Below are 15,744 nucleotides of genomic sequence, written 5' to 3' on the forward strand. Positions count from 1 at the left end.
CTGGGGAGGGAGCACGGTACCCAGGGAAACTGGGGCTGCTCTTTCCAGAAGAGGCAAAGGAGGCTGGCAGATGTGAACAGCACTGTCCTCAACCCCGCAGCACCACGCATCTTTGTGAATTATCATCTGTGCTGTCCAGGACTTTGGAGAGCAAGGCTTTCAGCCATTTTCCCTCTGCAAACAGCCACCAATCTTGTAGCAAGCTTTGCCACGTGATCCATGTACCTGCTTCCTTCTTTTACTTTCTCTGCCTCCATAGTTTTTGGCAGATCTAGGATCAAAAGAAGTGGAAGGCAAGAAACAGACAGAGAAGGCAAATGGCTGAGAATAGGTTAAAATGATTAACTGTCCTCTGGAACTTTCCAGACTTCAAATATTTATTTCCAGGGGGACCAATCGGTTTCTCATTAGAAATTCACTGGCGTGGTCACTGCTGCCTGGAGCTGTAGGTCTGTAAATGTCATGTTTCTCATGGGCAAGTTGGTGAAATTTGCTGATGACACAAACATGCTTAGGTTTAGGAGAAGGCAGGACTGTGTGAGTCCCTGGGCCCAGTCGGTCCCTAGAGAGTCTGTTTGCGGGGTGTGGCAGGAAGGGAGAGAAAGAGAAATAGCATATTTAGCACCAGAAGCCAAGACGTCAAACTTGAGGACAGCAGCGCTGTTAAATGGCCTCCCATGACATCCTCTCGCGTTCTTTCTCTGATCTGTGTACTCACGATGACCTTTCCTGTTTCCGAGAGGAGAGGAGGAAACAGCTGAGAGGAGCTCCTGGTTCCCACACCCAGGAGCTATTTCTATTAACAGGAATGTTTATCATAATACCAGTTAATCACTTATTGGTTACTTACAAGGCCCTGGGCACTATTATTGGGCATTTTACTTACATCATGAATCCGCTCTCTGACTAACCCTAGGAGCAAATGCAATGACAAAACCGAGGCTCCAGTTAATTGTCCAAAGTGCCACCAGTAGGAATGGGTGAGGAGAGGGAAGAACAGGCACCTAGCACGTCGGCCACGCTTCTTCCTGCCTGTGCAGTGGGAGTGGGGGCTCTCTGTCTGGGCGGAGGAAGTTGGTAATAAAGGCTCCGCCCCACCCTGGAGGCTTAAGTGTGTATGAATGTTTGTATTTAACAAATGTTTATCGAGCTGTTCCTCGGTGCCAGATCTGCACCCTCATAACCAGGGGGGGAGCCCCACTAGGAAAGTCAGTTTCTTACACTGCAGGCCAGAAGCTCTTAGATCTTTCTTCTATTGGGTTTAGAGTTTCAGCATTTGAATTTGGGGAGAAACAAACAAAGACCGAGGTTGTCATTTCTGTTAGGACACAGGTTTCTGCTCTCACACCCTAAGTTAACCCCTTGACCGAAATTGTGGAATGTGGCTGGCTTTGGTCCCTCCTCTCTGCATTTGTAACTCCTGCCAGGGACATCCCAAGACATCCATGTAGCTTGTTTGCTTATGTCCTTCATGTCCCCTTCCCAGTGGGACTGTCTCTGTCCACACTATTCTAATGAGAACTTTACAGTAGACTCAGGCTGAGGGTGTGTGGTGGGCAGGAACTGTCAGGTGACTCCCATGGTCTTGGTCCCTTTATGCTGCTCCCATGATGACGTTGTGTTATCTGGCAGAAGAGAGGTCACCTGGGTCTGCAACTATAAGGAAGGGGATTCTGCCAACAACTGGACAGGCCTGCAGTGGTTCCTCCCAGAGCCTTTTGGATAAGCGGCCAGCCACCCGCCAGCACCTGACTTCAGATTGATGAGCCTCTGGAGACCCAGCAAAGCTCCCTGCACTTCTGACCTACGGATTGTGACATAATGAATATTGTTTTAAGCTGCTAAGTTTGCTGGGGTTTTTTAGAGCAGCGATAGGAAACTAATACAGATGGCAAATGGATTTATCTGTCACAGCAGGCTGGCCGCTCAGCTGGGCCTGCCTCACAGCTGTGTTGGAAGGGAGCTGGGCCCACATGCAGGCTCCGTGAGCACCGGCAGTGGCTGAGGGTGGCTGTTTGCCACATGCCTGCCATGCTGGTCTGGGCTCTGCCACTGAACTATGACAGGGTTAGAGGGAATTAAGTTGTTAGGCTGGAGACAGAAACAGAGAACACAGAATTATTGAAGAAAACCAGCCAGCAAAATAAGAATTAAGACTCAAGAATACGTCTTTCTCTCTCTTTCTCTGCCATTGAGGTGTGTGCATTCGCCTCTCCTTCACCATGTCTTCCCACAAGACTTTCAGGATCAAGAGGTTCCTGGCCAAAATCAGAACCGGCCCATTCCCCAATGGATTCAGATGAAAACTGGTAATAAAATCAGGTACAACTTCAAGAGGATACATTGGAGAAGAACCAAACTGAACCTATGAGAAATCACTCATGAGAGATGACTCACATATTTATGCTGTATCCAGGTTGCCAACACCTTTAAATGATTGAAAAGATGCTACTGTCTGGACAGTTGGAGCATTTTAATTGGAGAATTAATGGACTTGTGATTTTGCTCTGTTGATTTTTTTCCCCCTCCTGCAATAGTAGGATGGTTCAGTAATAAATGTGTGAGATATTAAAAAAAAAAAAGACTCAAGAATAGATGACCGTCTTCGTTCATTTGGGCTGCTGTAACAAAAATATAGACTAGCTGGCTTATAAACAACATACTTTTGTTTCTCCCAGGTCCCGAGGCTGGGGATGGTGCCAGCAGATCCAATGTCTGGAGAGTTATTTCTAGGCATAGACTGCTATCTTTTTGCTATGAGCCCTCCCTCTGAGGTCTTTAATAATGACACTAATCCCATTCATGAGGATTCCAGCCTCATGACCCTTCACTTTCCAATGGTCCCATCCCCTAAAACCCTGGAAATCACTCTGGGGTTTAGGGTTTCAACAAATGAATTTGGGGAGAAACAAACGTGTGGTTTATAGCGAAGACCTGGGTTGACATTTCTGTCAGGGCACAGGTTTTTGCTTGTTTGGGTCACTGTTCTATCCTCAGTGTCTAGAACAGTGCCTGCCATATAATAGATGCTCAATAAAAAATTTTGAGTTGAAGCTCTGGATAACCTGAGAGAGGAGTTAGGGAGTAGCCGAGTGGGTTACTGCGTTTTGGTGCTAGAGGGCCTTAAATCAGATTGCATTCCTGCTACACAGTTTCCTCATCTCAAATAGGGAGATTGAATGATCCTGATGCAGTGTGCTTGTGAAAATTGATAGCGAATGTGCATGAAGTGTTAAGCCCAGGGCCCAGCACCTGGTCAGTCCCCCACAGTGGTAGCAGGTTAGAATTCTGTCAGTCAGGGTTCCTGATGGTCAGTAACAGCCGTATGCTCAGGCTGAGGGAAGCAGGGAGGCTGTTTCACAGGTTATCAGGAAGCTAACTGACAATCCTAGACGCTGGGGAGCCGGGCTCTGGGCACAGACAGATCAAAGGGAAGCTCTCAGTGGAGTCAGACAGCCAGAAGCTCCCAGAACGGGTTCCCATGGACACGGCGGCCGCCACCGCCCACGGAGGCCCCAGCTCCCAGGGCTCTGTGTGCTGACCTCGCCCTGCCCCCCAGAAGCTTTTCTATAGCTCACTGACAGACTCACACTGCCCTCACCCCTGCTCCTGTGTGTCTGTAGGTCCAGACTATAGACTCGGACAAGGACCCAGATTGGCCAGGCCTGGCTCATGCTCACGCTCCAGCTGCCAGGAGAGCTGGCGAAAGAGGTGCTGCCTCTCACCCTCTGCTGTGAGATAGACCGTCTTCCACCTACAGGACAGGAGCTCTGCACACACAGGAAGGCGTTCAGACACCAGACAGCACTCCCCTGCCACACCCTCCAAATGGCAGAATCTACTGCTACATTCCTCATTAGGCTGCTGATCCAGGGTCAGAAATACTCTTTTTTTTTCTTTTTTAATTTTTAAAAAAATATATATTTTATTGACTTTTACAGAGAGGAAGGGAAAGGGATAGAGAGAGAAACATCGATCAGCTGCCTCCTGCACACCCTCCACTGGGGATGTGCCTGCAACCAAGGTACATGCCCCTGACCGGAATCGAACCTGGGACCCTTCAGTCCACAGGCCGACGCTCTATCCACTGAGCCAAACCGGTTTCGGCTCAGAGATACTCTTACAAGAGGACAGAGGGGGCCCGAGGGTTCAGTGTCAGGATGACTCAGGTAGGAGGGATGCATTGAGGAGACTGTCTTTCTCCTTCTGATGCTTTCACCTTGGCCCCTGCTGACCGCTTCTGCAGCAGGACATGCACAATTACAAAAGCACTTAATGTCCAGCTCCAAACAGGGTCAGAGCAGCGAGGTCCCCGGGAGCGTGCACTATCCTTGAATCCAGTCCCAGAGCTCTTTGGCCCTCGTGCTTCTAGCAGGACACACAGAGACCTGTGACACGTCCAATAATAAATAATTCCGCGGTGACACCATCAAGAGTTGACTTTTTCTGTTTCCGTGGTTTTTATACCTGAGAATGAATACCCTCTCAAAATAATCGTCTGACAATTGATAACATTTATCTAACACTTATCATTGTGTAGCTTCTGGCTAAATACTTTAGGTAGTACATGATTTCATTTAATCATTCCTTCTGTGAGGCTTGGTGTGATGATCCCCATTTTGCAGGCCAGGAAACAGGTTTAAGGAGCAAGTCATCCACATTGCAGGTAGCAAAGCATGGACTTGCACCAAGGTCTTCCTGCCACCAAAGTGTATGGTCTTACCACAAACTTATGTGCAGCTGATAGAGGGCGAGCAGTAGCAGTCCCTTTCAGAGCAAGCTTTGCTGTTTGTCACTGAGCATTGCAAAGAGGCCGTATCATATGCAAGTTCAGCATAAAGACTGCGGAAAACCCACAGATGTCTTTTTGGATTTGGATGGGAATTAGAAAATTTGGACTTGCAGGTTTTTTCTCAAGAGTTTGCCTGCAGATCAAGTATTTTTTTTTTTTTAATAATGATAGAGGTATGAGAGAACATAATTTTTTTCTGTAATCAAGATAATGAACTCAGTTGCCTGTATTTATTTCCATTAGCACAGTGATTACATATAATTAAATCCACAGCATTGTCAGAAAAGGCCAGCTAACAAAAAACATAGAACAGGAAGGACACATGATCTTTTCATGGAGAGGAGGTTGTGCTCTCCCCGCCCCCTATGATGCCAGTCCCCAGCACTCCGCTCTGCCCTTTCCTCGCCCCTCTCACTGCACCTTCTAACATTCTGTCCAATTTATTTCTTTTTAAAAATATATTTTATTGATTTTTTACAGAGAGGAAGAGAGAAGGATAGAGAGCTAGAAGCATCGATGAGAGAGAAACATCGATCAGCTGCCTCCTGCACACCCCCTACTGGGGATGTGCCCGCAACCAAGGTCCATACCCTTGACCGGAATCGAACCCTGGACCCTTCAGTCCACAGGCCGACTCTCTACCACTGAGCCAAACCGGTTTCTGCTCCAGAACCTTTTTCATGTCCCCAAGCTGGAACTGCCTCCCTGTCCTCTCCCCTCCACCCTCCTGCCCCTGCTCACCACCACTCTGCCCCTATCTCCATGGACTTGCATAACCATCCAGACCCTTCACCTGCTTGGCGTAGGTCACTTAGTGTAATGTCCTGAGTGCTCATCGTGTTGTAGCTGGGTCAGAATTCTTTTCCCCTTTAAGGTTGAATAGTATTCCCCCGTGTGTACGCACCACACTTTGATTATCTGTCCATCCTCCAGTGGACACGTGGGTCACCCCGTCTGCTGGCTCCTGTGCATGATGCTGCCATGAACACGGTGTACCACTCTTTGGTCCACCCCCTCCTCTCAGTGCTGCTGGGTCAGCTGGTAATTCTCTGCTTCAGGAACTGCCCTTCTGTATCCACAGCAACTGCACCGTTATATATAGGGGGGAGCTCTTTTTAACAGTCCGTAACACAATAATAATATCTCGTTTCTTGCCGAAACTGGTTTGGCTCAGTAGATGGAGCGTCGGTCTGCGCACTGAGGGGTCCTCGGTTCAATTCCGGTCAAGGGCATGTACATTGGTTGCGGGCACATCCCCAGTTGGGGGTGTGCAAAAGGCAGCTGGTTAATGTTTCTCTCTCATTGATGTTTCTGTCTCTCTATCCCTCTCTCTTCCTCTCTGTAAAAAAATCAATTATATATATATATATATACACACATACATACATACATATAGTTTCTTTATAGCCGGTAGTCACCACTTTTACCAGTATGATGTTTCTTAACTGTGCCTTTTTCTTTTTCCCCGCTGCTGCTGAAACATGTTCTTAACGCACTTTTTTTTTTTTTGTTTTGTTTTTTTTTTTTCCATTTCTCCCCTTCCTCTTCCAGGTGTGTATGGTCCTGCAGCACTAAGCTTGTGCCAGGTTCCCCCTCACTCTAGGCAGCGCCTCCCTTCAATGAAGGGTCTGCTCTGGGCTCAGCGGGGTGCAGGGGCGGTTCCCAAGGCTGCTGCCCCCCCTGGCACTCTGCAGCTCAGCTCGCAGGGTCCCAGGCGAGGGGTTCCTTTCCCTGAGAAGCTGGAGCATCGCCCTGGAGGACAGCTCGGGAGCTCCCTCCGCTCCCAGCACTGCCAGCCCTCTGTGACTAATCTGAAAATGAATCTTTTGAGAAAAAGAAGGAGTGGGGGGGAGAAAAAAGCACCCTCCCAAGAGAAATAATGAGAAATTGCTAAAAATACTAGACAGTTTATCGCTTCTGTTCCTAAAGGCCGTGGTGTTGGCGGGCTTTAGCGGGTGATCATCCCCCTGGGGCACGCTTCCTCGGGAAGGCTGTTCAGTGACAGCGAACAGCTTATAATTTAAACCACAAATTGTGTGCGACATTTCCGTATCTCACTTGGGGGTTCTTATCTTTATTATTGTCTGAGAAAAGCTTTCCTTTCATTATCATTGTTTGAAAGCAGTTAATGCCCCTCAAAATCAGGCACCCCCTCTTCTGTATAATGTGGCTCATTTCTGTGCCTTTTGAAGAATGGGATTAATAAGCTTACCTCTGACATTTACAATACTCTCCTACACCCAATCCATAACCAGAGTAATTATGTTCTTCAGTCTCGAAAGCTTCCAATATTGGGAGAAGGCCCAGTATTATGATTTCTCCAGGCTTTTTTGGAGTGAGCACATACTTCCATTCGCTTTTGAAGGTAATCTTTGATATAAAGCTTTTCAAGATTCAGCCACCCAAATGGAAATCCTGGTAAGAGCCAGGGCTCTGTCGCCTGGCACAGGTGGGTTCCGGCTGTTATGTGCCCACTCACTCACTGCATTATTTAGGGCAAATTATTTCATCTGTGCCAGCCACAGCGACTGTATCTGTAAAATGCAGAAATCAAGAGTGCCCACTCCATGGATTGAACTGAACAGTCAAGGACCTGTGCCTGGTACAACATTAAGTTAACTAGTTATTTGTTCCTGTTATTAAATTATACGTTCCCTGAGAGCACAGTCTATTTATTTTCATCTGTGAATGCGCTGTTTAGTGGTACATGGTAAGTATTCATAAATAATCTGCTGAAAGGAATTGTTACAGAAAACTAGTGTACATATTATAGAGCTCTGTATAATTAGTTTGTTCTTATGCTATATTTTAAACTATAATAATGACTATAGCAATGAAGATTTTTTTTATTTTAGAAATCACTGTGTACTAGGCATTGCGGTAAGCATTTTACATTTATCAAGTCCTTTAATTCTTAGCATAACCTTGGGAGGTAGGTACTATAAGTGTGTCCATTTAACAGATGATAAAGCTAAGGCCAATAAAGAAAAGTTAAGTAACTTTCCCCCCTCAGTAAAGCAGTAAGTAGCTAACCAAAATGTGAACTCTCCTAGGCCGGCCAAAGTCCATACTTTTAACTTCATGAGTTTTCTAAGTTTTTGTTCACAAGATCCCTTTAGTCTCTTAAAAGAGCTTTTGTTTATGTGAGTTATATCCATATTTACCATAATCAAAATTAAAGATGGGAAATAAAAGACTTATTAATTTATTTAATTATAAAATAAGAAATATATTACATGTTAATATAAATACCATATTTTCCAAACAACATAAAAAAATTAGTGTGCACAATGATGTTGTTTTTTTAAATCTTAATGTCTCGCTTCAGAGAAGACAGCTGGATAACATCTGCTTTTGCATTTAGTTTGTTCTGATACCACAAATCATTAGCCTCTGGAAAACATCATTGAACATTCATTAGAGAATGAGAGTAAAGATGATGAATCATATCTTAGCAAATATTATGAAAATATTTGTTACCTGCTGGGCCCCCTGAAAAGATTTTAGGGGGTCACTGGGAGTTTCCAGACAATACTTAGAGAACTATTGTCTGCTTTCCCCTGCTTTCCCAGTAAGAACTTTATGATTTAGTTAGAATAGAAAGGGGAAGAGGTATTAGGAGCTATTTCTAAAACACCAAACAAAAGAGAGGTGGCTGGCATAGTTAGTAGCCTACTTTTACCTGTTTCTCATTTAATTTACATAATTGGTCTAGTGGGTATTATCAATGTTCATTTTATAGTTAACAACAGTGGCCGAGGGATTGAGACCTGCTTAAAGACACCCAGCAGAGTTTGGGTTTGAACCCATGTCATCTCAGTCTAAAGTAGCTGCTCATTCAGCATTTTCATTAAGCAGCTGAAGTATTTCACTGTTGTACAGACCATTGTTAAATTAGGGACCTGTATTAATCAGAACTTTGGGTTACTAGTGACAAAAGTTCAACTCAAATTTGTTTCCACTAAAAAACAAGGGCCATTTATTACCAGCAAAAGCAAGTGTCAGATTGTCATCAGCATGACTAGACCTAGAAGTTCAGTAACAGACTCAGACCTGGGATTCTCTCTCTTCCTCTCGGGCTTGGCTTCCCTCTCGGTTGGCATCTTCCTCGGGCAGGATCTGACCCTAGCAGATCTAGGCTTTATCTAACCAGCTGGACCCTCTCTTCAAAAAGAAAATAAGAGTGTCCCAAAAGTTTCGGTCGTAGTCCTAGGCATGACTCTCATTGGCCACTTGGGTCAAGAGTCTGTAAACCAAACCCTGGACCAAGGAGGTGGCAGGATTAGAACCATGTACTGATTCTTGGAGCCTAAGGAAGAGGTGGGTAAACACCTCTCTAGTGTTAGTCTCCATTACCTCATCTGATAGTGCTGGCCAGGTAATTCCCAAATCAAAGCTGGATGCTCTTACCAGAAAAACGGGAAGGAATTCTGGGTATGCTAAGCCCTACAGATGTCCAGATTGGAGCCTACTTTTCTATGTATGCCATTTAAACTCACAGCGTACATGGAACTCATTGATTTTCCCACTTCCTTTTCTAATACGAGTATGGGATGCTCTAGTCATATCAAAATGTTCTTTGAAAATTAAAATGTCATCCTGGAGACAAATGGGACAGACACATCCAATGCTCTAAAAATAGTTATTAAGCAACAAATTAGTATATGAAAATGAAATCATTGCAGGGGTGGGAACATCCAGCCCTTGAACATCCAGCCCTTGAGCCCTGTAAGGCGCACAAAATCATTTGGTCTGGCCCTGGCCAGGCATTAGGGGTGAGTTAATTAAATGTTTGACCAAAAAAGCAGGCTAATTTTTAAGTTGATAATTTTGTTTGTCCTGTGAATAATGTTATAAATATGCCCTGCCATGATCACAACAGCACACATTTGGGATAGAGCAGCATCTTTGATGCGGCCTTTCTTTTCTAACAGAGGGTTCTGAGGAAGTCTTTTTCCCTCTTCCTGGGAAGCCATGTGCTGAAGTGGAAAGAGTAATCAGCTGGCAATCAGCTGCCTCCCTCCCTCCTCCCCTCATCACCCAATGAGGATATTTGCTTTCTGGCCAAGGTTTTCAAGTCCAAGTAGAACCCGAGAAGCACATATCCCTGCTCTTTCCATTTTGCTGCCCTCACACATGGGGTATGTACATTCCCAACAAGCGATGTCCAGGTAGCTCTCTAGTCTGCACCCTGATGAGCCACAACCAGGAGCAGTTTGCTGTGTGGTTGTTATTTTCACTGGCAAGAGGTGTAATTCAGAAGAGCGAATGGCTGATGGTTGTTGCAATCAGAGAACCGAGCCATACTGGGACTAATAGACGGCCATGGCCTCCACTTACTGATTGGATACAGCGAAATTGGAAAGAAAAAAAAAGCAATATTAAGAGAAAACTCTTTAACCAAGATGTTATTTAGCAATTTAGAACTTCTATTCAAAGGGCATTTTGAAAGTATTGCAAGCACTTCATACACTGTGACCGAGCATTATTATTAACTGCTGTAATGCTTTGTTTCAAGAGAGAAGGAAAATGGAATTTGTATTTGGTGAAGCCTGCTCAGCTGCTAACCTCGCTTCAGAAATCCAGATTGCCTTCCATTCATTTCAAGAGTCAAAACAGCTCACTCTGAATTAGGCTTTACTTGATGATTTTGTTTTGAAATTTTCAAGGATTGTTTTCTCCAAAGTTCCCTTTTCAAACCCAAACACACACAGATCGAAATTTCCCCCTCAGCCATTGCATTGCTCACTTGCTCCAGTGCAGGCACGGAAGGAATTGGCCTTGTTACAACCAGTTGGAAGCTTTTATCCCAGGTTTGGGTTTGATGCTTAAAACTGTGCTACGTGCATTGGCCTGAGCTCTGCTTTCACTCCGCGTCCTGAGTAGTCAGCGGACGGAGCGAGCTGCCTTCCACTTTCCATTCTCCATGTGCTCATGTATGTCTCCACCCTTTCCACCCCATTTGGATAGAGGCATATCTGTGCTGCAGTTAGTGGAACCCCACCTGATGAAATGGGGTTCTCTTTTATACTTGGGAGCAATTTAAAATCATTGTATTTGTCAGACCGGGCTGCCATAGACTGGGAGACATAAACAACACACATTTCTCCTCTCACAGTTCCAGACGCTTTGAGTTCAAGATCAAGGTGGCAGCAGGGGCCATTTCTAGGGCAACCTCTCCTCTGGGCTTGCAGAGAGCCACCTTTTGCTGTGTCTTCCCCTGACCCCTTGTGTGTGTGGAGGAAAATCGCTGGTAACTCTCCCTCCTCTAAGGACACAGCCCTGTGGGATGGAGGTCCCACCCTCCTGACCTCGCTTCACCATTAGTATCTCGTCGTAGGCTCTGTCTCCAGATACAGTTCCAGTGGGGCCAGGGCTCCAGTGGATGGCTTTTGTGGAGTGGAGGGAGACATAATTCTGGCCCAATAATTTTGATGTATTTTTTTCTTTCAAGAAGAGAGTGTTGTGTGCTTCTAATTGGACATTGTCTGCTAGAACTCTGCAAGCATGGCGTGGGTGGGAACAAGCCACAGTAAACTATTTCAGGTGGTGAGAGTGACATGCAAGATTAAAAGCAGGGAAAATATCATCTCATCTCTTCTTGCTCTCGCTTCCGGAAACCCGTGCTGTTTGTCTCTGCCTCTTTATTGCACGGCCCTCTTCTGATGGATGCCTGCTATTCACGTGGAGAGGGCCCCGAGCAGTAATAGCAGAAGCCATTTCCCAGGGCGCGGAGGTTTGCTTCGTGTGGGGATGAGCCCTGTGGTCAGCAGTCTCATCTTCGTTGGGACCCAGAGAACAGGCCAGGGGAGCACGTCTGTCTCCTGACTTTCACATTGAGTGGAAATGTGGGAAGGCTCTGTCTCAAACAACGGGCTTCGATCCCCAATTTCATACCTGCATGTGCCCACTGGGTGCCCACTTGCTTAGCTATATTAATAAAAGGGTAATATGCGAATTGATCAGAAGCCCCTCATAGTAATGACCAAACAGCAGGCTGTGTGGGGCAACCAGGCTGGCACGGAGGGCAGTGAGGGACAACCAGGCTGGCAAGGGGGGCATTTAAGGGTGACCAGACCAGCAGGGGAGGCAGTAAGGGGCAACCAGGCCAGTGGGGAGGCAGTTAGGGGTGACAAGGCTGGTAGAGGGGGCAATTGGGGGCAACCAGGCTGGCAGGGGGACAGTTAGGGATGATTAGGCTGGCAAGGGAGGCAGTTAGGAGCAATCAGGCAGGCAGACAGGTGAGCAGTTAGGAGCCAGTGGCCCCAGATTGTGAGAGGGATGTCCAACTGCTGGTTTAGGCCCAATCCCTGTGATCAGACATCCCCTGAGGGGTCCTGGATTGGAGAGGGTGCAGGCTGGGCTGAGGGGACCCCCATCCCCACCCCCTCATGCATGAATTTTGTACACAGGGCCTCTAGTATATTTATAATAGAATGATGTTTGCAACCTGGTAGAGTTATCCCCTATTGTTCCAGAATTTTGGCCAAGACCCAGAGAGGGGACAGAGGACACAATATCTCACATGCTGAGTTCAGAAGTTGGAGCCCTCAGGGCTGTCAGAGGGCTGTTCAGTGGGCGAAAGGGACCTGTGAGACACAGGCCTGCGTCAGAGGAGGGCTGTGAAAGAGGCAGTTACAGCCAGTACAGGCTGCATTACAGGGAAGGAGAACAAGAAGAGACGAGTTCACACTGGGCCTTGTTGGCTTCACCCCAACCCAAGTTGATATAAGACAAACTGGAAGGAGAGAGAGGAGGTCTTTTCAGGAAGAAGAGTGCTTACCAAAAGCCACCATCTCCTTTCTCTTCTTATAAGAGCAGGGGGTGGAGGGGGGGGAGGGAATCTGTCCCCTTGTGAGCTGACCAAAACCAGTTCCATTCCTGGGGATTCATTTGGAAGATGCCAAAGGTTAGAGTTGGTGAGTGGTAGCTATTCTGTAACCTTACTTTGATTTTGATGAAAGCAGGCGTGGGACCAAATTCTCCCACATATACAGACATTTACTAAATGAATATTCATTAGCTGAGCAGGCTCAGAACCACTCACAAATGCATTCTGCAAGCCCGGTGCAGTCCCAGCACGCTGTGCTGTACAGTGCTGCGTGCTGGAGGCACCGGGACCTTCCTGAGCTGTGGGACCGGTCTGCCCTCCCAAGACTCCCACGTCGTTGGTCTGGGTGAGGCCTGGCCATGGATTCTAAGAACTCCCTTTGCAATGCCCATGTTCAGCCAAGGCTGAGAACCATTGTGTCCCATGCTTCCATCACACCCTGGATGAAAGGTTCAAGGTCATCCCAGCATCACAGAGGTAGATTGTCTTCTCTAGTTTAGACTCTTCAGTTAGAAAATCTCCTAAGCCAGGGGCTGCACCAAGGTCAGGGGCATCAGGCATACAGCGTGCAGGTTGATTCCTAGTGTCAGTTCATACAGAGATGAGAAATATCCAGATTATTTGAGCCACTCATCTCCTCACCATCTCGGATCTCAGCAGCGACTCCCAGTCTCTAATACCATCATGCGAATTAACAGGTCATTAATCTCACTAATAAGAACCTGTTTTGGGGTCTCTGGTGCTAATTAATAACAGCCGGTTGTTGATGAAGCTCAGCTGAGAGAGGTGCAGATGGCAGCTGACCCTGGATCCCGGCCCTTTCCGATGGGCTGCTAACTGGCCCCCTGAGTCTGTGTCCGTGGCAGCACATTAGCTGACCACCCCTAAGCTAGCACATACGTGATGTCGGCCTGGTTGTGCAGATTTACTTTAAAGTGATCTCTTGTACATCTTCCCAATGCCGAAGGAGGGTGACCCGGGAGAGCTGTGTGTGAAGTCCGGACGTGTCCCAGCTGCCAGCTGTCCGCTCTCTCCCCTCCAGTCCAGTCGGGGCCTGGCGATCCCAGGCAGCGGGCTGCAGAGCTGCAGTAGCTTAGCCCTGAGGTGACCTTCGCAGGAAGCCCAGCCCAAGAGGGGTGGCCAGGGCTAGCGGGCTCCCCCGGGTTCTGCAGAACCTGAGCCTTGCCCCTCTCTGCCTGCCCGTGCCAGGGCTGGAGGGCAGTGAGATGGGGAGGGGAGGGGAGGCTTTAGACCTGAAGGCAGACCACGTTCTCCCCCACGGCAAGCTTTTACCAGCCTGCTCTGGTGGGATGGGGGAAAGAGGATTGATTCACATGCCCAATGGGAGTTTTACAAAGAACAGGGCTTACTTAGCCTTAGACCCCAGAATGAGACATTTCCAAGCATTCAAGGGACTGAACATGTACATAGACTCGGATGAGATGGTTGTCGGGGAGACCTCCACCAACAGGGACGGACGGGGTGCTCAGCACAGCAGAGCTGAGCACTGAGGTTGCTGAAGTGACGCTGCCTCATGGTTATAGCTCCTCAGGCCCTGACGCCTTGCTAATGTGTTCCATGTGCCTGCTTTGATGTCGGCGAGGGACATGCCTGCAGAGCCCCTCGTCTGGTGCTTCGCTGTAGGGGTACATTTCATCGAGTGGTGCCTGGCAGAGTTCACTCAGCCAGCAGTGCAGAGGGGACAGAACAGGGGGTCTGGGAAGCTGTTTCCTCCTCAGCCTTTGGGGTTCTGGCTGTCCCTCTGGACTCTGTAGATAATGCGGCCTGTCCACAGAGCGTGCGCCAAAGGACCCCGCTTTTGACGCAGGTTGGGAAAGTTTCTCTGGAAAGAGAAGAATTCATGATCAAATAAACTGGGGGCAGTTTGGGTTAAGCAATAAGACCGTCTGACAGCAGTAAAATCTGGGAGAAAATAAAAACGTTTAGGGAGAAAACGTTGAAGGAAATAAAATCAATGAGACAATGAACACATGTCATCATTGATTTCTCTCATTAGGTTAAAAAACTCTAGTTACAGAGAAATGTCCAGGAATTAATTCTTACCGCCATAGCAGCCCATCCTTCCTGTTCTTGACTGGGACTCCCTGGCTGGCTCCTGTGGCGTCGCTGAGAAACTCACCTTCCCTGCCTCCCCTTTGCAGCCCACAGCCCCGACCATCAGCAGCCCGGGATCATGCAGCTTTCTGTCATTGGTTCTGGGTGCCATGTGTGTGACATCCCTGCGCAGAGGTGGTTTTCTGCCTCAGCGCGCATCTCTTATGCTGGTCATCTTTGCCGTAGTGACTTCAAGGGGGTTCTTTTTTTCTATGCGCCCTCCCCGCACTCACGGCCCTCAGCAGGGAAAATAGAGGTGCTCATATGTTACATCCTCAACTTGGTGCTTCTCCAGTTCTAGGTCTACCGGCTCCACCATCTTCCCCTCCTTTCTTCTTCTTGCAGTCAGAAAATGCCTGAACCCCTTTCCCCCACCCCACCACCACCCAATAACAATGGCACATTCTTTTAACCCTGTAAGTAGTTCCTATCAGAATGGGCGCTTTCTAGATGAGGGTGCAGAGGCTCAAGGAGGTGCAGTCATTGGCAAGGGCCACACAGTTAGCAGGTGTCCTGTGAGTGCCCAGGATCCTGGCTATCCATTTTGTTCCTCATTCTGATCAGCTTTTAAAAAATGACAGCTTTGTTGAGCCTATGATTCACGTATCATAAAATTTCCTTTTTTAAACGAACATTTTAGTGGGTTGTAGTATATTTATGGAGTTGTACAACCCACACCCTTCCTAATTTCTAAAATAAACCTTGAACTCATTAGCAGCCATTTCCCATTGCCCCCTGCCCCTGCGGATCACTGATCTACTTCCTGCCTCTCGAGTTGCCCATTCTGGACATTTCACATAAATGGAGCCATGCAGTTTGTGGATTTTTTATTGGCTGGCTTATTTCACTTCACGTAATGCTTCCAAGGTTCACCTGTGTGGTAGCATGTCTCAGTATCTCATGCCCTCTTATTGCTGAATCATATTCTACTGTATGAATTTATCTCAGTTTGTTTTCCCATTGTCAGCCGACGGGCAGTTGGATTGCTTCCACTTTTTTGACTCTT

At 47.2% G+C, this 15,744-nt stretch overlaps 1 protein-coding gene and 1 pseudogene across 2 annotated transcripts in view; both read left to right on the top strand.

The window, feature by feature from the left end:
• Positions 1-15,744, top strand: part of PRICKLE2 (prickle planar cell polarity protein 2) — a 308,954-nt gene that overhangs the window by 115,894 nt on the left and 177,316 nt on the right. The window lies entirely within an intron of this gene.
• On the top strand, positions 2,184-2,505 carry LOC118715045 (annotated as a pseudogene).

This window comes from Pipistrellus kuhlii, unplaced genomic scaffold (genome assembly GCF_014108245.1).
Source record: "Pipistrellus kuhlii isolate mPipKuh1 unplaced genomic scaffold, mPipKuh1.p scaffold_m20_p_11, whole genome shotgun sequence".
In the NCBI taxonomy this organism is placed as follows: Eukaryota; Metazoa; Chordata; class Mammalia; order Chiroptera; family Vespertilionidae; genus Pipistrellus; species Pipistrellus kuhlii.